Source organism: Loxodonta africana, chromosome 2 (genome assembly GCF_030014295.1).
Source record: "Loxodonta africana isolate mLoxAfr1 chromosome 2, mLoxAfr1.hap2, whole genome shotgun sequence".
Lineage (NCBI taxonomy): Eukaryota > Metazoa > Chordata > Mammalia > Proboscidea > Elephantidae > Loxodonta > Loxodonta africana.
In genome coordinates, this window is record NC_087343.1 from 80,394,066 (window position 1) to 80,417,662 (window position 23,597).

Genomic DNA, 23,597 nt, shown 5'->3' on the forward strand with positions numbered 1-23,597 from the left:
GGTGACACCATGAGTTACCGCACTGGGTGACACCAACCCTAGGCTTGACAATCTACTTCCAAAATATCAGCCACTGAAAACCCTGTGGAGCACAGTTCTACTCTGACACACATGGGGTCGCCACGAGTTGGAGTTGACTCAGTAGCAACTGGTTAATAAGAGGATATGTTAACCTAGTAACATCCATTACAATGAACTAACTAATTTAGTGCCTGAAGGAAATAAGATATGAGACAGTTAAGCATAGATGGGGGATGAGGAGTGAGTAGGCAGAAGGAATATATTGGAAGTGTGGGATTATGTCTGAGCCTGATGTGTACCAAAGGTAAGGACTTTGGTACAGGACAGCTGGGGCCAACAAGAAGGCCCAGAGTACGTGGGTTGAGAGGGCTGAGAGAGAGGATGATTTTCCAAGGGTGGACCAAAGGCCATAGGAGAATAAACCTGTATACGGTGTTTTGGCAGGGAATTAAAAAATTTCTCTTCCACTCCAGGAATAGATTCTGGAAAAGAAAAAGAAAGCTTTAATACTCTATTTACAAGTTATTGGGTCCATATGGAAAAATTCTTGGTTGAGGACCGTGGTATTGAAATATCACCCTTAGTCATTTGCACCGGAGTCCCTCTTAATAAAATCCCTCTTAAGCCTCCTGAGAGAAATCATTCCATCAACCGAGACATCGAAGTTTCAGACTGAAATCTGATTAAAGAGCTAAGCAAAGATACAACACCATTTCCGTAATCTCTGCTGCTTACTTGTGAGAAGTAAAGAATCATTGGGGGAGGTTAGGGGGGTAGGAAGTGACTGCTAATAGATACGAGATTTCTTTTGGGAGTGATGAAAATGTTCTAAAATTGGTTGTGGCGATGGTTGCACATCTGTGAATATACTAAAACCCATTGATTTGTATACTTTAAATGGCTTAATAGTATGGTATGTGAATTACATCTCAATAAAGCTGTCAGTTAGTCATGCCATGGTGGCTTGTGTTTTGCTATGATGCTGCGGGCTATGCCACCAGTATTTCAAATACCATCAGGGCTACTCAAAGTGGACAGGTTTCAGTAGAGCTTCCAGACTAAGATAGACTAGGAAGAAAGGTCTGGTGATCTACTTCTGAAAATTAGCCAATGAAAACCCTATGGATCACAACAGAATACTGTCTGATATAGTGCTGGAAGATGAGCCCCCTAGGTTGGAAGGCACTCAAAATACACAGTGGTCACAACAATGGACTCAAGTGTACCAATGATTCTGAATATGGTGCAAGACCTAGCAATGTTTCATTCTGTTGTACAAGGAGTTGCCCTGAGTCAGGGCTAGCTAGACAGCAACTAACAACAACAACAACTGTTGCTATATATTTTTAAAAAACACTGGAAACATATATAGGGACACAAAGAACAGAAGGGCATGAGGTCTCTTTGTGAATTATAATCTGCCTCTGGTCAAGCATTGATAGTGCCACGTCTGAAAAGCTAAGGACAAGCTGCAAAAGACTTGCTGTTTTCCAAGTTGTGAAGAAAATAATTATGAAACTTTTCAAGCAGAATAGATGAAAATGATAAAAATTAAAAGACCTGTTTCTTTTGTATCACTTATCCATTATTTCTCTGCTTTTTCAAATAGGTAAAGTAACAAGAAGGACTATAAGAAGGTGGTGGGTGTGGGCTACATTTCGGTAAAATTGTAATATATTATGTTTTTAAGTATGACAGCACATTTCAAGAGCTGAAGCCAAGGCGATGCGGTATATGAGTAAGATGAGTGGGATGGTTCATCTACTGTTGTTATATGTTGAAAATAATTGAATTTTCACAAACAGGACTTCATAGATATGCAGCTGCAATTGCTAGTATTTGGCCCTGGTGCCACTTGATGCTTCAGAGGACCTCAGAACCCTTGGTTTTGTGGTTTGTGCTTGTAAGGCTCAGTAGATGTAATGTCTTTTCTTTTAACAGCATCACCCAAAACAGCTCAGGGCTTTGGAGGTGAGTGAGAGGGGGTAGAAGACTAGCAAGTAATGAGTCTTTCAAGTGTCAGAAGTTAGAACCAAGCAGTGGGCAACCCTAGTACCATCTAACTCCCCTCTGTGAAAAGCAGGGCTCGTTCAGATGTGAGGTTTGGGCATCTTGGCCAGGTCCCTGGGTCAAGACGTGACGGTTCCTAGACCTGAGGTCTGTGGAGCTGAGAGGCACAAATGAGTGTCTGGGGGATCATTATAGGTTGAATTGTGTTCCCCCGAAGAAGATATGTTGAAGTCCTATCTCCTGTTATCAGTGGCTGTGAACTTATTTGGGTATAGGGTCTTGGCAGATGTAATTAGTTAACATGAGGTTATGGTGAAGTTGGGTGGAGCCCTTATCCAACATGACTGGTGCCCACATAAGAAGAGGAAAAAAAAAAAAAGAGAAAGACAGAGGTAGAGGGAAGTCAGCTCTGTGAAGATGAAGGTAGAAATTAGAGTTATGCTGTTGCAAACAAAGGAACGCCTGGGGCTACTACAAGCTGGAAGAGACAAGGCTCTCTCCTAGAGCCTTCAGAGAGAGCATAGCCCTGCCAACACCACACATTTAGACTTCTAGCCTCCAGAACCATGAGAGAATAATTTTATGTTGTTTTAAGCCACTCAGTTTGTGGTACTTTGTTAAGGCAGCCCTAGGAAATGAATACAGGGAGAAATCAAAGGAAAAGTCAGGCAGATTGTCTAAGTGAGTTGCCAGTCAAAAGAGGTTAGGTCAAGAGAGAAAATTAAATACACAGCCTCAAGACAGAAAAAAGGGGAGGTGGAGCCAAGATGGTGGAATAGACAGACTCTTCCAGAGAGCCCTTTTACAACAAAGACCTGTAAAAACAAGTGAAACAAGTATATTTATCACAAGCTAGGAGCCCTGAACACCAAAGGCAAGCTTAGAAAATGAACTGAGGGGCCAGGGAGGAAGAGACAGTTCAAAAATGGAGAAGAGTTACCAGACCTGAATCACAGGGAGACTCAGGCATCATTCCTGCTAGCGGCAGCAGCAGGCTGGTACTACCGTTCGGCTGCAGTTTCCTCAGGCAGAAGCAGCCAGCCACACAGCCTACTCATACCTCCAGAACCAGAGAAGAATGGCACTCTTGGCAAAAGCTAAGTATTTACATATATTTTACCATGACCTCCCCCCACCAAGGCAGCTTCAGTGGCTGATTTCCCTGGGCCTGATAGAGGCCCTGTTGAGTGCCTAGAGCTATCTTCCTGGCCTTGAAGAAGGAATAAATATGCAATTGGGGGAAAAGACAATTTGTCAGCTCTGCTGACTGGAGGAGCTCAGGACAGAAGCTGCTCCTGTCCAGGCATAAATGGTCCATGGACTTTGAGTACCTTTCTTCTCTGCATGGACCTGTGTGGGCCTATTTCGGGAGAATAGGCCCTGGTTGGCAGACTAAAACCATTTCAGCTGTATGGCGGAGAGCTGGGTGTTTGATGTTTGACATTGCTTTGCCTATTAAACAGGGTCCTCATGTACCCACATCAGGGGCCTAAGGACTGGCGGGTACACTCAGGTCACACAGCCACCCACGACAGGGGTCCAAGGATAACTGGTATCTCCCAGTCCTTACAAGCAAGAACAATGGTGTCCATGGTCCGTCTGCAGAACCCACCCACCTGTACACTCTAGGGAACAGGAACATGCTTTCCTCAGAGACAGGTGGGGGATAACTCTCAGCCCCCTGCCTTGTTCAGAGTGCTACCCCCTGCTGCAATCAGATACCAGTACCAACACCAATCACCCCTGCCCCTCTAAGACTGTAGGACAGAGGCTGTACCACATACTTCATGATCAGCTACCTGGGCACCTGAGCTGAATTCATACAAGAAAAGTGAATGAACTCCTAGACTGATATACCTGATAACAGCTGTAGCCATCTGGAGACAGGACGTCAGAGCTCCAAAGGTGAAAATAATCAAGCTAGCTCACTCAAGGGACTCATTCGGGCATATCAAAACAAAACAAAACAAGAAGCTATGACACGGTAAGCAAACAGAAAAAAAAAAAAATACAATAACTTACAGATGGCTAGGAGGCAATAGTCAATATCAAGTCACATAAAGAAACGGACCGTGATCACCTCAACAAGCTCTCAAAACAAAGAATCAAGGGATCTTCTAGGTGAAAATGCCTTCCTGGAATTACCAGAGGCAGAATACAAAAGATTAATATACAAAACCCTTCAACACATCAGGAAGGAAATCAGGCAATACGCAGAACAAGCCAAGGAACACTCAGATAAAGCAACTGAAGAAATTAAAAAGGTTATTCAGGAACATAATGAAAAATTTAATAAGCTGAAAAAATCCATAGACAGACAGCAATCAGAAATTCAGAAGATTAAAAATAAAATTACAGAAGTAGAAAACTCAATAGAAAGTCAGAGGAGCAGAACGGAGCAAGCGGAAGACAAAATTTCTGAACTTGAAGACAAATCACTTGGCACTAATATATTTGAAGAAAAATCAGATAAAAGATTTTAAAAAATGAAAAAATCTTAAGAATCACGTGGGACTCTATCAAGAGAAATAACCTAACAGTGATTGGAGTGCTAGAACAGGGAGGGATAACAGAAAATACAAGAGAATTGAAGATTTGTTGGCAGAAAACTTCCCTGATATCGTGAAAAATGAGAAGACATCTATCCAAGATGCTCATCGAATTCCACATAAGGTAGATTTTAAAAGAAAGTTACCAGGACATATAATCAAACTTGCCAAAACCGAAGATAAAGAGAGAATTTTAAGAGCAGCTAGGGTTAAACAAAAAGTCACCTATAAAGGATACTCAATAAGAATAAACTCAGACTCCTTAGCAAAAACCATGTAGGCAAGAAGGCAATGGGATAACTTATATAAAAAACTGATGGAAAAAAATGCCAGCCAAGAATCTTATATCCAGCAAAACTGTCTCTCAAATATGAAGGAGACATTAGGACATTTCCAGATAAACAGAAGTTTAGGGGATTTGTAAAAACCAAACCAAAATTACAAAAAATATTAAAGGGAGCACTTTGGTGAGAAAATCAATAATATCAGGTATCAACCCAAAAATGGAATACTGGACAGAGCAATCAGAAGTCAACCCAGACAGGGAAATCACAAAAATAAATCAAAATAAAAAAAAGCTCAAAATAGGGAAACAACAATGTTACTATGTAAGAGAAGACAATATTAAGACAATAAAGAGGGACTAAGAAATGGAGCCATAGATCTTCCATATGGCAAGGAAGATAAGGTGATACAAAGAAATAAAATTTAGGTTTCAAAAAAAAGGGATAAATAATAAGGTAACCACAAAGGAGACAAACTATGCTACACATCAAAATCAAATACAAGAAAATAATACAGACTCAGCAGAAACAAAATCAACAACAACAAATATGAGGAAAGGACAATATATAAAGATAATCTACTTAGCACATAAAATTAAGTGGGAAAAAGAGACTGTCAATAACACACAAAAAAGACATCAAAATGATAGCACTAAATTCATACCTATCCATAATTATGCTGAATGTAAATGGACTAAATGGACCAATAAAGAGACAGAGAGTGGCAGAATGGATTAAAAAACACGATCCGTCTATATGCTGCCTACAAGAGACACACCTTAGACTCAGAGACACAAACGAACTAAAACTCAAAGGATGGAAAAAAATATATCGAGCAAACAACAATCAAAAAAGAGCAGGGGTGGCAATATTAATTTTTGACAAAATAGACTTTAAAGTTAAATCCATCGTAACGGATAAGGAAGGACACTGTACAATGATTAAAGGGATAATATACCAAAAAGATATAACCATGTTAAATATTTATGCACCCAGTGACAGGGCTGCAAGATACTTAAACATTATCAGTATTGAAAAGTGTGATAGACAGCTCCACAATAATAGTAGGAGACTTCAACACACCACAAAGACGGGACCTCCAGAAAGAACCTCAACAAAGACATGGAAGATCTACCTGCCACAATCAACCAGCTTGACCTCATAGACATATACAGAACACTACCCAACAGCAACCAAGTATACTTTCTTTTCTAGTGCACATGGAACATTCTCTAGAATAGACCACATATTAGGTCATGAAGCAAGCCTTAGCAGAATCCAAAACACTGAAATATTACAAAGCATCTTCTCTGACCATAAGGCCATAATAGTGAAAATCAATAACAGAAAAATCAGGGAAAAGAAATCAAACACTTGGAAACTGAACAATACCCTGCTCAAAAAAGACTGGATTATAGAAGACATTAAGGATGGAATAAAGAAACTCATAGAATCCAGTGAGTATGAAAACACTTCCTAACAGAACCTTTGGGACACCGTTAAAGCAGTGCTCAGAGGTCAATTTATATCAAAAAATGCACACATCCAAAAAGAAGAAAGGGCCAAAATCAAAGAATTATCCCTACAACTTGAACAAATAGAAAGAGAACAACAAAAGAAACCCTCAGGCACCAGAAGAAAACAAATAATAAAAATTAGAGCAGAACTAAATGAATTAGAAAACAGAACAACAATTGAAAAAATTAACAAGACCAAAAGCTGGTTCTTTGAAAAAGTCAACAAAATTGATAAACCAAGCAGACAAAAGAAAAAAAGGAGAGGAAGCAAATAACCCACATAAGAAATGAGATGGGCGATATTACAACAGACCCAACTGAAATTAAAAGAATCATATCAGATTACTATGAAAATTGTACTCTAACAATTTTGAAAACCTAGAAGAAATGGGTGAATTCCTAGAAACACACTACTTACCTAAACTAACATAAACAAAGTTAGAACAACAAAATAGACCATAACAAAAAAAGAGCTTGAAAAGGTAATCAAAAAACTCCCAACAAGAAAAACCCCTGGCCCGGATGGCTTCACTGCAGAGTTCTACCAAGCCTTCAGAGAAGAGTTAACACCACGACTACTAAAGGTACTTCAGAGCATAGAAAAGGATGGAATATTCCCAAACTCATTCTATGAAGCCACTATATCCCTGATATGAAAACCAGGTAAAGACACCACAAAAAAAGAAAATTGTAGACTTATATCCCTCATGAACATAAGGATATAACAAAATTCTAGCCAATAGAATTCAACAGCATATCAAAAAAATAATTCACCATGACCAAGTGGGATTCATACCAGGTATGCAGGGATGGTTCAACATTAGAAAAACAATTAATGTAATCCATCATTTAAATAAAACAAAAGAGAAGAATCACATGATTTTATCAACTGATGCACAAAAGGTATTTGACAAAGTCCAACACCCATTCATGATAAAAGCTCTCAGCAAACTAAGAATAGAAAGAAAATTCCTCAACATAATAAAGGGCATTTATATAAAGCCAATAGCCAACATCATCCTAAATGGAGAGAGCCTGAAAGCATTCACCTTGAGATCAGGAACCAGACAAGAATGCCCTTTACCACCACTCTTATTCAACATTGTGCTTGAGGTCCTAGTCAGGGCAATTAGGCTAGATAAAGAAATAAAGGGCATCCAGATTGGCAAGGAAGAAGTAAAAGTATCTCTATTTGCAGATGAAATGATCTCGTACACAGAAAAACCCTAAGGAATCCTCAAGAAAACTAATGAAACTAATAGAAGAGTTCAGCAGAGTATCGGGATACAAGATAAACACACCAAAATCAGTTGGATTCCTCTACACCAACAAAAAGAACATCGAAGAGAAAACCACCAAATCAATACCAATTACAGTAGCCCCCAAGAAGATAAAATACTCAGGAATAAATCTAACCAGAGACGTAAAAGACCTAAATAAAGAAAAGTATTACTGCAAGAAACCAAAAAAGACTTACATAAGTGGAAAAACATACCTTGCTGATGGATAGGAAGACTTAACATTATAAAAATGTCTATTCTACCAAAATTTAGATTTCATGCAATTCCGATCCAAATTCCAATGACATTTTTTAATGAGATGGAGAAACAAATCACCAACTTCACAAGGAAGGGAAAGAGGCCCCAGATAAATAAAGCATTATTGAAAAAGAAGAACAAAGTGGGAGGCCTCACTCCGCCTGATTTTAGAACCTATTATACCACCACAGTAGTCAAAACAGCCTGGTACTGGTACAACAACAGATACATAGATCAATGGAACAGAACTGAGAATCCAGACATAAATCTATCCACATATGAGCAGCTGATATTTGACAAAGGCCCCAAAGCAGTTAAATGCAGGAAAAGACACTCTTTTTAACAAATGGTGCTGGCATAGCTGGATATCCATCTGCAAAAAATGAAACAAGACCCATACCTCACACCATGCACAAAAATGAGCTCAAAAAGGATCAAAGACCTAAATATAAAATCTAAAACGATAAAGATCATGGAAGAAAAAATAGGGACAGTGTTAGGTGCCCTAATACATGGCATAAACAGTATACAAAACATTACTAACAATGCAGAAGAAAAACTAGATAACTGGGAGCACCTAAAAATCAAACACCTGTGCTCATCCAAAGTCTTCACCAAAAGAATAAAAAGATTACCTACAGACTGGGAAAAAGTTTTTAGCTATGACATTTCCAAACAGTGCCTGATCTCTAAAATCTACATGATACTGCAAAAACTCAACCACAAAAAGACAAATAACCCAATTAAAAAATGGGCAAAAGATATGAACAGGCACTTCACTAAAGAAGACATTCAGGTAGCTAACAGATACATGAGGAAATGCTCACGATCATTAGCCTTTAGGGAAATGCAAATCAAAACTACAATGAGATTCCATCTCACTCCAACAAGGCTGGCATTAAACCAAAAAACACAGAATATTAAATGTTGGAGAGGCTGTGGAGAGATTGAAACACTTATACACTGCTGGTGAGGATGTCAAATGGTACAACCACTTTGGAAATCGATTTGGCATAGGATCCAGCAATCCCACTCCTTGAAATATATCCTAGAGAAATAAGACCCTTTACACGAACAGATATATGCACACTCATGTTCACTGCAGCACTGTTTACAATAGCAAAAAGATGGAAGCAACCAAGGTACCCATCAACGGATAAATGGATAAATAAATTATGGTATATTCACACAGGGAATACTAAGCATCGATAAAGAACAGTGATGAATCTGTGAAACATTTCATAACATGGAGGAATCTGGAAGGTATTACACTAAATGAAATTAGTCAGTTGCAAAAGGGCAAATATTGTTATTAGACCACTATTATAAGAACTCAAGAAATAGTTTAAATGGAGAATAAAATATTCTTTGATGGTTACGGGAGGGGGAACGGAGGGGGGTGGGAGAGGGGCATTCACTAATTAGATAGCAGATAAGAACTACTTTATGTGAAGGGAAAGACAACACACAATACAGGCGAGGTCAGCACAACAGGACTAAGCCAAAAACAAAGAAGTTTCCTGAGTAAACTGAATGCTTGAAGGCCAGCGTAGCAGGGGCAGGGGTTTGGGGACCAAGTTTTCATGGGGCAGCTAAGTCAATTGGCATAATAGAATGTCTTAAGAAAACATTCTGCATCCCACCTTGAAGAGAGGCGTCCGGGGTCTGAAACGCTAGCAAACAGCCATCTAAGATGCATGACTTGGTCTCAACCCATCTGGACCAAAGGAGAATGAAGAACACCAAGGACACAAGGTAATTACGAGCCCAAGAGACAGAAAGGGCCACATAAAACAGAGACTACATCAGCCTGAGACCAGAAGAACTAGATGGTGCCTGGCTACCACCGATGACTGCCCTGACAGGGAACACAACAGAGAACCCCTGAGGGAGCAGGAGAGCAGTGGGGTGCAGACCCCAAATTCTCATAAAAGACCAGACTTAATGGTCTGACTGAGACTAGAAGGACCCCGGTGGTCATGGCCCCCAGAACTTCTGTTAGCCCAGGACAGGAACCATTCCTGAAGCCAACTCTTCAGACAGGGATTGGACTGGACAATGGGATGGAAAGGGATGCTGGTGAGGAGTGAGCTTCTTGGATCAGGTGGACACTTGAGACTATGTTGGCATCTCCTGCCTGGAGGGGAGATGAGAGGGTAGAGGGGGTTAGAAGCTGACGAAATGGACATGAAAAGAGAGAGTGGAGGGAGGGAGCAGGGTGTCTCATTTGGGGGAGAGCAATTGGAAGTATGTAGCAAGGTGTATATCATCAAACAAACGAACAAAAAGTTTGGTTTTTTGTTTTGTTTTAGCAAGGTGTATATAAGTTTTTGTGTGAAAGACTGACTTGATTTGTAAACTTTGACTTAAAGCACAGTAAAAAAAAAAAAAAAAAGGTAACCAAATGAGAAAAGAGGGTTTGAAGCAAAGGTTGGAGGTTGGGCTAAGAGGTCATTTCAGAGGTTTTGATAGAGGGATGCAGGCTCTGCACAGGTTAGGGACAAGAAGGGGGAAGGAGCTCTTAACAGCTGCAACTCAGCAACTTGCTCCTTGTTCTTTGTTCCAGTTCAACTCTTCCTAGAGTCGAATCAGGGCATTATGGAATCCAGTATCTCCCATATGCAGATGATCACCAAAACTTCCAAGGGTAATGGTGTTCATGTTTAAGGATCTCTGGAGTGGTAGGCGATCTATTATTAAACAAGCTTCACTGCCAAGAAATCCCTCCTTACATCCAACTGCACAGTTGCTACAAGTGAAAGCCTTTTCTTGCCTTGGCCACTTACTGGTTGGGGTATCAATACAAGCTGGCAACTGTGTTGGAAGCCACTTAAGCTCTCTAAGGGTCAGTCTCCTAGGGTTCAATCTGCCATCCTTAAGGTTAGCAGCCAAGTGCAAACTATGCCATTTAGGGATATTATAGACTGTATAAACAGTCATATTATCTAACCAAAAACCATTCTGTCACTTACATAGCATCCCCCGCTGGAAGCAGGGATAAGAAGAGGGTGCCAAAAATAGATCATAGAAACTTCACATCTGTGAAGAAAGGAAAGGCATGGGGTAAAGAGCAGAGCTGAGAACACAGTCACAACACATGTCCATGGTCCCAGCCACTGGTCAGAGTTTCCAGAAGCCGATAGTCACTCTTCCTACTATAAAAAGGGCAACATGTTCAGGTGTCCCTAAACAAAATCTTTACTGTCCTCTGGGGAAGTCAAATCCTCAATCATTAAGACCCACTAAGAGACAATCGGTCCCTTGAAGCAATGTTCCCTTCTAGGATGAGGAAACAGATAAGGTCTAAGCGTGGAATAAGTGAAGGACATTTTTTCACAACAGCGTTATGAACATGCACAGATGAACATTGCACAAAGCTTTAAATGCCAGTGGGACAGCAGATAAAGAAGTTAAAATCAATGAGACTAATCTTGGAAGGCTTCCAGGCAGAAGGTAAAATCTTGACTCATTTATATGGAAATTCCCAAGTAGGATAACAGCTTCTGGCTCAGCTGGATCCAGAGGCTCAAATAATGTCACCAAGACTCTGATTTTCCCTCAACTGCTCTGCTCTGCTTGTCACTATATGGGTTCATTGATCAGATGATGCTTTTTCTGTTATGGGCAAGATTGCTACCAGCTTAGCAACATCAGTGGAGTTTTTCTATAGCAATATCTGCATATAGATCTAAGACAGGACTCTAATTTGTTCTGCTTCAGCCACGTATCCATTCCTGGGCCAAACCACTAGCCTGAGAATGGGGTGTGTGATTGGCTAAGTATGGGTAATGATCCCTCCTAAAGAGATTATTCCACAGATCTAGAAAACCATTAAAGACATACAGAGCAGAAACAGACAATTATTCATTAAATCTTGGAATGCTACTACAGAGATTATTCTACAGCTACCTCCCCCCTGATATGTGCAGAAAATAATGCCTGACTCCTTATCTTGGTATTTAAGATTATGATCTGACCCCATTTGTCTTTCCTGCTTCATCTCCCTCCAGCTTCATCACTGGGGTTGGGACTGGGGTGGGATTCTCTCACCTGGGGAGGGGCCAAATCAGCACCTTGGGGCCTGCAGTTGTAGTTTGACAAAGCACTCCCACACCCCTACATGCACCCCATCCCTATTGAGAATTGCTGGTCTGCATGGCAGCCAAACTCTGTCAGTGCTGCTCCCCTGGTATTAGCCAGTTTCCGTCTTCAGTCATTCTAATCCCTATGTTTGAGAGCCTCCCTGAGTTGTTACAGTCCAAATTTCCCTCATTCTTACAGTGCCATCTCTTCTTTGAAGCACTTCCTGAACATCAACATCATCAACAAAGCCAACACACAGGTCACTTACTATGGGTGATTTTATGTACTCAGTTATAGTAATCTTACAAGGTAAGTACTATCATTATTCCCATTTCACAAATGAGAAAACTGAGGCACAGCAAGGTTAAATGACTTTTCCAAGGCCATACAGCCAGTGAGTGGCAGAGAAAAGATTTGAATTTAGGCTATCTAAGCTCTGGTTTCCCATAATATATTGCTTAAATTTCTCATGGCTCTTCTCACGTGCTTTCTTCTATTTTCAGTATTTGTATATGTTTCCCCTCACCTGATCAGTAAGCTCCTCCAGGGCAAGGTATAGTGAAACACACAGAGCATTTGAAATCATACACACCACGTGTAAACAAATTACTCACCTTCTCTGAACCTCTGTTTCTTCATTTGTAAAAAGTGAGTGATAAATATTTAACTTATAGTGTAATTATTCAAGCCAGATTCAAGCTGAAGAGGATGTGGAACAAGGGATATCATTGCTGATGTCACATGGATCATGGCTGAAAGCAGAGAATACCAGAAAGATGTTTACCTGTGTTCTGTTGACTATGCTAAGGCATTTGACTGTGTGGATCATAACAAATTACGGATAACATTGTGAAGAATGAGAATTCCAGAACATTAATTGTGCTCATGAGGAACCTGAACTTAGACCAAGAGGCAATTGTTCAAACAAAACAAGGGGATACTGCATGGCTTAAAGTCAGGAAAGGTGTGTGTCAGGATTGTATCCTTTCTCCCTACTTATTCAATCTGTATGCTAAGCAAATAATCCAAGAAGCTAGACTATGAAGAGGAATGGGGCATCAAGATTGGAGGAAGACTCATTAACAACCTGAGATATGCAGATGACACAGCCTTGCTTACTGAAAGTGAAGAGGACTTGAACCACTTACTGATGAAGATCAAAGACTATAGCCTTCAGTAAGAATTACACTTCAACATAAAGAAAACAAAAATCCTCACAACTGGACCAATAAGCAACACCATGATAAATAGAATATTGACGTTGTCAAGGATTTCATTTTACTTGGATTCACAATCAATGCCCAAGGAAGCAGTAGTCAAGAAATCAAACAACGTATTGCACTGAGCATATCTGCTGCAAAATATCTCTTTAAAGTGTTAAAAAGCAAAGATGTCAATTTAAGGACTAAGGTGCATCTGATCCAAGCCATGGTCTTTTCAATCACCTCATATGCATGCAAAAGCTGGAAAATGAATAAGAAAGACCAAAGAAGAATGGATGCCTTTAAATTATGGCATTGGCAAAGAAGAACAAACAAATCTGTCTTGGAAGAAGTACAGCTGGAATGCTCCTTAGAAGCAAGGGTGGCGGGGCTTCGTCTCACGTACTTTGGTCATGTTATCAGGAGGGATCGGTCCCTAGAGAAGGACATCACGCTTAGTAAGGTAGAGGGCCAATGAAAAGGAGAAAGACCCTGGATGAGATGCGTTGACACAGTGGCTACAACAATGGGCCCAAACATAGCAACGACTGTGAGGATGGCGCAGGACCAGGCCGCATTTTATTCTGTTGTACGTAGGGTTGCTATGAGTCTGAACAACTCGACAGCACCTAACAACAACTCTTAGCAGACCATCCTTCACCTTATTACAGCATCTTATTAAATTAGCAAATTTAGGGGAAAACTGGAAATATTGTCCCTCGCATTCATTCATGCAGCAAATATTTATTGAGCAGCTACTATGTGCGAGATACTCTGTGACACACGGGAAAATGAAAGCGAGCAAGAGAGACAGTCTCTTCCCTCACAGAGCTTTCATTAATGGAATTCTTATGAGATCCCCCAAATTTGTCTCCAAACTAACAAAGACTCTCCCATCTCATGTTTAAAAAAAAATCATGTTAGGCCAATAATAGAAGCTGATTGAAGATTATTTAATATAGGATTTGCAAATCTGGGTAATATTTCTGACTACAGAGTAAAAAAAGTTCCAAAGAAGAAAAATCTTTCAAAGATTCTTATATTTCTGCTTATTGCCAATAGTGTTTACATAATAACTCATGGGGTCAACATTTTCTTGAAGAATAATTCAGATAATTACTGATATATCATAAAACATAGCTCCTAGTCTGAACTTTGGAGTTTCCTTTGAAACTTCACATAGATAATTCTTTTAAAAAAGCACAATGGGTAAGCAAAATGTTCTTTACTAAATAACCTAGACTATCGTTTAAGGAAGAATGTGGCATCAGGATTGGAGGAAGACTCATCAACAACCTGCAATAGGCAGATGAAACAATCTTGTGTACGGAAAGCAAAGAGGATTTGAAGCACTTACTGATGAAAATCAAAGACCATAGCCTTCAGTATGGATTACACCTCAACATGAGGAAAACAAAAATTCTCACAAGTCGACCAATAAGCAACATCATGACAAACAGAGAGAATATTGGAGTTGTCAAGGGTTTCATTTTACTTGGATCTACAATCAATGCCCATGGAAGCAACAGTCAAGAAATCAAATGACATATTGCATTGGGCGTATCTACTGCAAAAGACCTCTTTCAAGTGTTAAAAAGCAAAGTTATCACTTTGAGGACTAAGGTACACCTGACCCAACCCATGGTATTTTCAATCACCTCATATGCATGGGAAAGTTGGACAATGGATAAGGAAGACCAGATAAGAATAGATGCATTTGAATTATGGTGTTGGTGAAAAATATTGACTATACCACAGACTGTCAGAACAACAAACGAATCTGTCTTGGAAGGAGTACAGCCAGAATGTTCCTTAAAAACAAGCTGATGAGACTTCCTTTCATGTACATTGGACATGTTATTAGGAGGGACCCAACCCTGGAGAAGGACACCATGCTTGGTAAAGTAGAGAGTCAGCAATTAAAGAGGAATACTCTTGATGACATGGATTGACACAGAGGCTGCAACAATGGGCTCAAACATAGCAACCATTGTGAGGATGGCGCAGGACTGGGCAGTGTTTCATTCTGTTGTACATTTGGTCACTATGAGTCGGAACCAACACAACGGAAACTAACAACAACGTTGTTTGACTTCAAGGTGGCTTTTAGAAAACAACAAAGATCATCTCCAAGCAAGCTTGAGTGAGTTATCTCAACCTCCATGGGATCCAGAAATCTGGACTCCATAAGAATTAAAACTCCATTTCTCACATGTGACTTATGGAATTCAACTGCAATACTACTAAGCATAATTTTTTGCTTCCATCACCTGCTTTGACAAGGAGATTCTCTTAAGATTTGAGTGCTGTCCACAATAGCATGGTAACAGAGAACTTTGTCTCTATCAGGCCAGTAACACTTAAAACAGGTGACAACAGGGCTGTCCTTCCTTTTGCTTCATCCCGTGAGGGTGTAGGCATGCACTGCAAACAACTTGTTTCTAGATTCTTGCAGAGCCCAGAGCTGTGTGAATTTTCACCACAGTAACAATGAAAAGAAAATGTCCTCTCCTGCATATGTTATTTATAGAAAGATTGAATGGCTTCATTTGCATTTTTTACATAAGCAGAGCATTTGAACTCAAATGTGCCCATCAGGGTGAAGTCTTAAAGACAAAGACCTCTGAGAGCGAACCCCTTTCTGTCTCAGCTCATTTCTGTGGAATTCAAACTGGTTGCATCCTATATTGGCTAGTATGGAATATTGCTTTGTGCTGACTTTGGCCTTTGGGCTCAGAGACAGTTCAAGTTGAGCTCAAAGTCTCTGGGGATGAACGAATATTCTTAGCCTGTATCTACATTGCCAAGCAGATTCCAGGAACTATATTCACTTAATTGTGAATTTGAGACCATTCATTCTCTCAACCAGTCTAGACAACTCAGAGTTCCAGCCTCAAAACCACAGTCATTGTGAAACCCCCAGTCTGGGAAATCTTGCTGCCTCTACTATCAAAATATGTCTAGAATCCTCACCTTTCCCGCTGTTCTCATACTGACCCAAGCCCCCATCCTCTCCCACTTGAATTATTGCAGTGGCCTCTTCTGTAGGCTCCCTGCCTCTATTCTTGTCCTCTCATAGGCCATTCTCAACCCAGAATGATCCATTTAAAACTTGATTTGGACCATTTCTCTCCTCTAAATCAGAGCCATGCAACATAGGGCAGTGAAACTCCTCTGTATGATACTGTAACGGTAGGCAGAGATCACGCATTTGTGAAAACCCGTAGGACTGTATAGCACAAAGAGTGTGCTCTAATATTAACTATGGGCTTTGGTTAATAATAATATACCTATATTTGTCCAGAACATTCAAGGGTTAAAAAATGGAAAGAAGGAAGAGGAGTCTGATTTCTTGAAAAAGAATTTTGGAGCTCCCTTTTCTTCCAACCTGAAAACTGCTTATATTGATATATCTATATACCTATATTGATAATATACCTATATTGATTCATCAATTGTAACAAATGTACCATATGAATGAAGGATGTTAACAGTAGAAGAAACTGTGCAGGGAACTCTCTGTACTTTCTGGACAATTTTTCTATAAACCTAAAACTGTTCTAAAAGATAGTCTATTAATGGTGGGTGGGGACAAACACAAAATTATCCTATTAACAAACAAACATATACCACGGACTGCCAAAAGAATGAACAAATCTGTCTTGGAAGAAGTACAGCCAGAAAGTTCCTCAGAAGCAAAGATGGTGAGATTTTGTCTCACATACTTCAGATATACTATCAGGAGGGATCAGTCCCTGGAGAAGGACATCATGCTTGGTAAAGTAGATTGTCAGCAAAAAAGAGAAAGTCCCTCAACAAGATGGACTGACACAGTGGCTGCAACAATGGGCTCAAGCATAACAATGATCATGAGGATGATACAGGATGGGGCAGTGTTTTGTTCTGTTGTGCATAGGGTTGCTATGTGTCAGAACTGACTCAACAGCACCTAACAACAGCAAACAAACAAACAAAATCTGCAATGACTCCTCGTTTTACTCAGTAAAAGCCAACATCCTTACAATGTCTACAGGGGCCCATAGGTTCTGGTTCCTATTTGGCCTTATCTTCACCCTTCCCTCACTCAATCTCTTTAGCCACCCTAGACTCCTTGCTGTTCTTCAAACCAGCCAGTCACACTCTCACTCCAAAGCCTTTCCATGGAGTCTTCCCTCTGCCTGGAACGCTCTTTCCCCAGATATCTCCATGATACACTACTTCAGCTCCTTCAAGTCTGTTCTCAAATGTCACCTACCCAGAGCCACCCACCCTGTCCATCCTACTAAAACTGCAACCCATTCTCTGACATTCCCAACACCCTGCCTTGCCTTTTCTATTAGGGCATTTCACCTTCTAACATAATATAAAATTTACTTATGTATTTTGCTTATTATCTGTCTTCTCCTACAGGACTATGAACTATGCCAGGTAGGGATTTTTGATTTGGGTTTTTTTTTTTTCACTGATGTTTCCCCAGCACCTAGGACAGAATCTGGTACATAGTAGAAATTCAATACATATTTGTTGAATTAATATGGTGATTCTTCAGAATGGATCCAGTTGAGGCCCAGTATGTACAGTGAATGAGCCTCATAACCTCCCTTCCCCAGCTCTTTTCAGGATGCAGAGAAATTCAGAATTACTGAGAGACCAGCTGTGGGCCCAATCACACATTCATGCCTGCCTCTCAGGGTGTGTGCTCACTCACCGCTAATTGTCCAGGAAAAGACGGCTGAATTATGATATTGCTTGCAAAGTGCAGCAATTTGCTTAAAATTGGTTAATGTGAGTGTTCAAGGGGATGAATCTTACTAAATTTTAGACTCCAATTTTATGGGAGTTGATAGGGGTGCTGAGGCAGTTTTCAGGCTGGAAGAAAAGGGAGCTCCAAAATTCTTTTTCAAGAAATCAGATTCCTCTTCTTCCTTTCCATTTTTTAACCCTTTAACGTTCTTGACAACTTTCGGGTGGGAAAAATTAAGAAAATTAAACAAATCAAAAAGGTCAATTTTAATTTTTCTGATGACACTGAAATTACTTTTGACAGTTTATAGTACTAAAATTGGGTAGAAACTTAGAAACCTCAGCTTCAGTGTGTTTTCTTTTATATCATGTAGTTTATTTTAAGTTGAAAATTATTCCTCAATTTGTTTTTTTTTTTAAATAGACTTTATTTTTTGGAGCAGTTTTAGGTTTACAGAAAATACGAAGAGTTCCCATATACCCACTCCCCAACTCCCCAGGGAACATCGTTTCTCCTGTTATTACCATCTTGAATTTCTGCACACATTTTATACAATTGATGAACCAATGTTGAGACATTGTTGCTGTTATTATGTGCTGTTGAGTCTCTTCCAACCCTATGTACACCAGAACGAAACACTGCCTGGCCCAGCATCATCCTCACAATTGTTGTTATGCTTGAGCCCACTGTTGCAGCCACTGTATCAATCCATCTTCCTCTTTTTCACTGTCTTTTCTCTACTTTACCAAGCATGATGTCCTTCTCTAGAGACTGATCCCTTCTGATGTCCAAAGTATGTGAGACATAGTCTTGCCATCTTTGCTTCTAAGGAACACTCTGTACTTCTTCCAGGACAGTTTTGTTCTCTTTTTTAGCAGTCCACGGTATATTCAACATTTTTCACCAATATCATAAATCAAATGCATCAGTTCTTCTATGGTCTTCTTATTCATCATCCAACTTTCACATGCATATGAAGTGATTGAAAATACCATGGCTTGAGTCTGGTGCACCTTAGTCTTCAAGGTAACATCTTTGCTTGTCAACATTTTAAAGAGGTCCTTTGCAGCAGGTATGGCCAAAGCGATGTCATTTGATTTCTTGACTTGCTTCCACGGACGTTGATTGCAGATCCAAGTAAAATGAAATCCTTGACAACTTCAATATTCTCTCTGTTTATCATGATGTTGCTTCTTGGTCCAGTTGTGAGGATTTTTGTTTTCTTTATGCTGAGGTGCAATCCATACTGAAGGCTATAATCTTTGACCTTCATCAGTAAGTGCTTCAAATCTTCTTTGCTTTCAGCAAGCAAGATTTTGTCATCTGCATATTGCAGGTTGTTGATGAGTCTTCCTCCAATCCTGATGCCACACTCTTCTTCAAAAAATAGTCTAGGTTTTTTAGTAAAGAACGTTCTTCCTAGGTATTGTGTTGAGATATTAGTATTAACTAAAGTCCATAGTTTACACTAGGGCTCACTCTTTGTGTTGTACAGCATCATATAGTTTTTCTGTGACCAGAGGAGAAAAAATGAGTCCAGAAGGTTGTATGTCTCAAGTTTGCAAGGATCCCAGGTTGGAGTTGGATGTATCTTCTTTTGTGCTCAGAGCCTTGGTGGTGCAGGGGTTAAGCATTCAGCTACCAACCAAAAGGTTGGCAGTTCGAATTCACCAGCTGCTCCTTGGAAACCCTGTGTAGCAGTTCTACTCTATATGAGTGGAAATCAACTCAACGGCAGTGGGTTTTTGGTTTGTGGCATTAACACCCATACTATGAAAGTAAACTTAGGAAAGAAGTGGAGGGTTCTAAAGAAAATTATCCAATCTAGTCTGGACTGCTAATCTCATGAAGCATGTTTTACTCATGTTATCTTTAAAACTTTATGTTATACTGACTCTGAAAGCAGAGTAGGAGAAGCACATTTCTAACCTGCAGAGCAGAGTAAGTGACAATAGTCATCCTTTTACACCCACAGAGACAGCAACCTGTATGGGTGGATGATGCATTGTTAGTTGATAGCTTGTGCTCAGATAAAGTAAGCATTTTTTAAAAAGAAAAAGAAGGGAGAAATATGCCGACAAAGACATCTATCTAGATACATCAAAGCTATTTACTTCAAGTAGCTGACTTGACATGGTTTAGCTAGAATTTGAGGACATAGATTTTTCTCCCAAGGAAAAGAGAGAATAAAGAAGCTGGCCGTTTTTATATTATCAGGTAACACCTCTCAGATTCTGAGGCTCTGGCTTCCATATATGGGATGTTCAGCTTTAAGCTTTATTAATAATAATAATTTTAAAATAATAGCTATCGTTCATCTACCGCTTGCTATGTAGTAGAATTGGGAGTGAGCTCAGATCTACTTAATTCTGCACTGTCTGTATTTAAACATCACACCATATTGCATAGTATGCTGGCTCTTAATCTTAGCAGATCCAAACCCCTTTTTATAGCAGTATTTTTAATGTTCCCTAACTATTCTAAAATCAAATTCATAGATACTGCTACAGGTCTGGAGTTCCTGGGTAGTGAAAATGGTTAATATGCTTTAGTGCTAATTGAAAATTTAGAAGTTCAAGTGTACCCAGAGGTGCCTTTGAAGAAAGGTCTGGTGATCTACTTTGGGAAAGTCAGCCATTGAAAATCCTATGGAGCACAGTTCTACTCTGATCCACATAGGGTCACCATGAGTCAGAATCAACTTGATGACAACTGGTTTTTTTTTTCCCCCTTATTACTGATTTACCCTGTAATTTAAAAACAAAAGAAAACAAAACAAAACTCAATGTCCTAAGTATACTAAAAGAAGCAATAAAAGAAAGTAATTTATAATAAAACAATATTTATTCAATTATGTAAATAAGTAAGCATGACTATACTAGGTGACATAGCAATGTTATCAGACATGAATGCAAAGATCATAAGCAGGGTTTCCATGGGTAACATGAATTTCTGAAATAGAAAATTTTTGGTAAAGCTCTGAGTAAAACTAAGTGCAAACTTTCCTCCATTTATACTGTAGTTGCCTTCTTGGAAACTTTAATGGAAATTAAAGTTCATCCCTTACCTCCCTCCCCCACCAAAAAAAACATTTATATTTAAAACATTTTTTGGTTCTAGGCTCAGATGATGATAAACATGAATGATAGGTGGGACTTTTGAATGTCAAGAGATGCAGAACTCTCTTACCTATAAATGTCAGTGGGGCCTCCCAATTATTTTAGCAGCCAAAAAACAAACACTGAAAAACATGACCAAAAATATCCAAAATACTCGCAATGGCAGTATTACTCTCACTGAGACTATTAGGAAAATTTAAACCAGTATTAAGAGTTCAGACTGCTTACAAAGATAAATTTCTACCTGCTACACAGAGCTCTGTGAAAACACATCATAGAAGTCTTCATCCACTCTTCAGGTCTGGAAATTCCATCTTCACCCACATCAATTAAGGAGAGGCTGACGGAGCAGGCCCACCCAGGTGCTCCTAAGACTGAGGATGGGCACCCATTAAACACTAGTTTAGAGAGATCTAGTTGCCCGATTAGCTTACCTTGATTGTCTCAGTTGTCTAGTGCTGCTATAACAGAAATATCACACGTGGATGACTTTAACAAAGAGAAATTTATTTTATCACAGTTTAGGAGACTAGAAGTCTGAATTTGGGGTGCCAGCTCTAGGGGAAGGCATACTCTCTCTCTCCGTAGGCTTTGGAGGAAGGTCCCTGTCTCTCCAGCTTCCATTTCCTGGTTCCTTGGAGATCTCTACGAGGCTTAGCATCTATCTTTCCCCATCTCGGCTTGCTCCTTTTATACCTTACAAGAGATTGGCTCAAGACACACCCAACACTAACATAACATTAATGTAACAGAAAACTCGTTCCTAAATGGGATTATAACTACAGGCATAGAGGTTAGAATTTATAACATGTATTTTTGGGGGACACAATTCAATCCATAATATTGATGTATATTCACCCCAAGTGCAAATGATCAGACCTAATCATAGAGACTCCAGAGTCATTGGTTATCTTAATGTGTACATTGACTACAGTCAGTCTGATTGGTATGAAAATTTGCTATTTATTAAAAAGCCTAATCAAACTAACAGAATAGTAAAAGATATCCCTGAAATTTATGTAGTTACAGCCTAGTCAAAGGACTGCAGTGATTCCTTCCCGCTCTTCTTTGATCTTGGATACATAATTATTGCTCATCAAATATTCCATGTGATTCACTATTGTTTTTCAGCCTCTCTTGTAAAGTTGGGAACATCTGACTAGTTTGAGCTAAGGCTGTGAGCAGAAATGATGAATGTCACTTCTGGCATGAGTTCATAACCACAAGTGTAAATTCCTCATTCTCTTCCTTTGCCTCAGCAAGTGAAGAGGGTACGTTTTCCAGATGGTGGAGCCTCCAACCATGTGAAGCACAGTCCTCAAATCGGACAAGCAGCAAGGCAAAAAAGAAAGCCCACTGACATTTGGCGCTTTTAAAAATTTTTTTTTAACTACAGTGTCACTTACTTTGTGGCTTTTAGTTGCCATCGAGTTGGCTCTCACTCACGGTGACCTGGTCTTGCACCATTTTCATGATTTTTGATACGTTCCGAGTCCGTCGTTATGGCTGTTGTGTCAATCCTAGCCTAGCCTAGCCTGCCTGGCATAGGCAGCTTGTTAATAACTAGAATGAGTAAGAAGTATCTAGGGTCTTGGACTCTCTCTTTCTCGACATACAAACTCACTGATGCTTGCCTATCCTTAGTATAGTCTATGTTCTTGAGTCACAGTCTATGGAGAAATACAATAATTGCCAATAAATCAAATTCTTAGGAATAATCTTAAAGAAATATGTTTCATATTTATAGACTGATTCTTTTCTTGGTATTAAAAAACCCGTTAATTCAAGCCATTTATCATTGGCTTTTTATGATGACGGAGGCATGTAGAATAAAAATTTAAGAGGTAAGCTATTATTAATACATAAGACTCACTTGAGAAATTTTCCAGTAAGATTTTGACATCCTCAAATAATTTATCTTGTGGCAAAATCATTCAAGTGTTTTTTTACTCAAAATCTGTAAGATTATTTTAGTAATTACTGTCACAGATAAGCCAAAGAATATATTGTAAAACTATATAATTGTTATAGTGTTAAATTATATTTCTATTCACTTGTAAAGGATTTTTTCTTTTCTGATTTTTAAAACTGATGAAATGGAAAGAACATGGGCTTTGAATTGTGTGTTAGTCATAAACAACTGTATTACAAAACTACAGAATAGCAAATTCAAATAGGCTTAACAAAGAAAAAGCATTCATTTCCTCAGATACGTGAAAAAAATCCATGGGTTCTCTGGCTTCCAGCACCTCTGGATTTAGAAGCTTAAAGGTATAATCATTAGCAGTCTCTCATCTCTACTTTCCACTCAGTTTGCCCCGTTCTTAGCTAGCCTCTCTCCTTTCGGTAGCAAGAGGTTACCAACCACTCCAGCCTGATGCCCTCAAGATTCCAGTCCAACTGAAAAGAGAAAATCCTTCTTTTTTGTTTTCTCCAGAAGAAGTTCCACTATTCATTCTGATAGGCTGTGATTGTGTCACATGACTCCTGAGCGCTATGCCCAGGAGGATGCAATGATCTGATCAGCCAT